Source organism: Lissotriton vulgaris, unplaced genomic scaffold, assembly GCF_964263255.1.
Source record: "Lissotriton vulgaris unplaced genomic scaffold, aLisVul1.2 SCAFFOLD_394, whole genome shotgun sequence".
NCBI lineage: Eukaryota > Metazoa > Chordata > Amphibia > Caudata > Salamandridae > Lissotriton > Lissotriton vulgaris.
In genome coordinates, this window is record NW_028255035.1 from 1122181 (window position 1) to 1124731 (window position 2551).

The window sequence follows — 2551 nt, forward strand, 5'->3', positions numbered from 1 at the left end:
CTTAGTGGGGTGTGGGTGGGCGCCCTGTATGGTGATAGATCCCTAAGTATGTGTCCTGGTTCGCATTCCATGGGTTCAGCCCCCATCCACACCTGTTAGACCCCCTTCTTTTGGCGTGCTGTCACATAGGGTGCCATGTGTGGGTGGATGAAGTGTTGTGAGCCAGGTGTGCCTGACGGTGCTTCCTGCTGTGTGGTCTGTTGCAGGATCTGTGTTCTCTGAGTTGCTTGGCTGTCCAGATCCTGGTGGGGGTTGCGTGGGGTGTGGGATATCCATGGACAGTTGTAGGGCATCAGTGTCCATGGTGTGGTAGTACTCTTCGGGCATCACTGATGCCTTGTATTATGTGCTCTGCTGCAGGTGTTGTGTGCCCCTCTGTAATGTGAAGGGTAGGTGCGTGTTGCCTTTGTATTGGCATATATGTTGGCACATTGTGCTAGTTTGCATGCAGACTGTATGGCAGTGTACATTGTGACTGTGTAGGTGGTGTTGGATTCCTCTGCTTGAGGGTCAGTTGCTGGTAGTGTTCTTTCACCTCTGTGACATTGGTCTTGTTTTCCTGCGGTCTGCACACGGTCTTCCTCTCCCTCTTCTCCTTGGCCTTCCCCGACCTGGTTGTTCCCTGCTGGGGTTGTGGGGTTCGAGTAGGCCTCTGCGCTGGGTCAGGATGCATCCATGTTGCTACGTGCTTTGGCTTGTTTCTTGTGTATTTTTCACAGGGTTTTTATGGTGCATTGTCCCACCAGACGGGTGAGATTAGCAGGCCTGTGGCTGTTTTTCACTACTTTTTGTCCCACAGTTGGCCTCATAGCAAGTGGTTTTGCATTTGCGTATCGCATTTTTGCAGCGTGCGTTGATTTTCACGCAGACATTTGCCGCATTATCTGGTGTCTATTGTATACTACCGCTTTGTTGTGAATTTCACGTTGACACAGGGTTATTTTCCCGCAATGGGCTGCGATCTTGATAGTTGCGTTATGTTACTCTTGCGGTAGTTATCACAATTTCTTGTGAATATACCCCTCAGAGTCATCCAAGTGTCAATTTTCCTCATACTGTCAGTAAACCTGTTAGCATTTTGCAGGTCCAGCCTGAAAGAGATGACTAATTGGGTATCAACTGCATAGGACATTTTTTCGAAGCCACAGGATTTGACAGTTTGGGCAAGGGGTACCCATAACCCTTCAAGTCATAGTGGGGGTTCCCTGGTTTAAGCAACAGAATCACCAACACTTTCCTCACCAATTTCAGCAAAGAGATGGTTTCCTTAAACTTGGCATATGTCTTTACCAGTGTGCGTGCTAGTGGTTCAACAAACTTGGCGTACGATTCTACAGACAGCCATCAGAACCTGGCATTTTCCCCACTAGCCACATACACTTAATCACCACACTCATTTCCTGTACTGTTATATCAGTACCCAAGGCCTCTGCTTCCTCTAAAGTTAAGGCAGGGAGCGGCAAGATATTCAGGAAGTCCTCTATAGCCTGTTGCCTATCGATGGGATCACCAGCATACAGCTTAGTGTAGTATTGAAATAACTGCTCACTAATGTCACCTTGCTTATACAGCCTACACCTGTATCCCCTTCAAATTCTAATATGAATGTCCCCTTCTTCGTGGGAATAGCCAGTCATGCTAACAAAGTTCCCGACTTATCCCATTCTGCATGAGACCTGATCATATATTCCTGGTAAGCAAAGTATTGGAGCCTTTATATGAGCCCTGCTAGCTTATCTTTGGTACCCAGCAAGGATTAATGGACTGTGGGGGTTCTCTGTCCTCTCATTTTCTATTTCCCTCAGGGCTTGCTCTCAACTTCTTTCACTTAATCACCACACTCATTTCCTGTACTGTTGTATCAGTACCCAAGGCCTCCGCTTCCTCCAAAGTTAAGGCAGGGAGCGGCAAGATATTCAGGAAGTCTTCTGTAGCCTGTTGCCTATCGATGGGATCACCAGCATACAGCTTAGTGTAGTATTGATATAACTGCTCACAAATGTCACCTTGCTTATACAGCCTACACCTGTATCCCCATCAAATTCTAATATGAATGTCCCCTTCTTCGTGGGAATAGCCAGTCATGCTAATAAAGTTCCTGACTTATCCCATTCTGCATGAGACTTGATCATATATTCCTGATAAGCAAAGTATCAGAGCCTTTCTATGTGCTCTGCTAGGTTATCTTTGGTACCCAGCAATGATTAATGGATTGTGGGGGTTCTCTGTCCTCTCATTTTCTACTTCCCCTCAGGGCTTGATCTCAACTTCTTGCACTAAAGTAGTACAAACTCCCACTGTCACTGCTAAACTTCGCCCTGATCACAGTTTTATAGGCTTCCCATTCCATTTGTGGTTGATGCAGTATGTTCATTTTCTGCAAAATAGTTTTTGTAGCAACCTGATGGACTTTAATCTCTTCCATGCTCATGACGAGCTCAGCTCGTCATGCAGTACAGTGCTCCTGTTCTCATGACGAGCTCAGCTCGTCATGACCACGCCCGTTTTTATTGCTGTCCAGCACAGCAGAGGAATCTCTCAAGCAGCGATG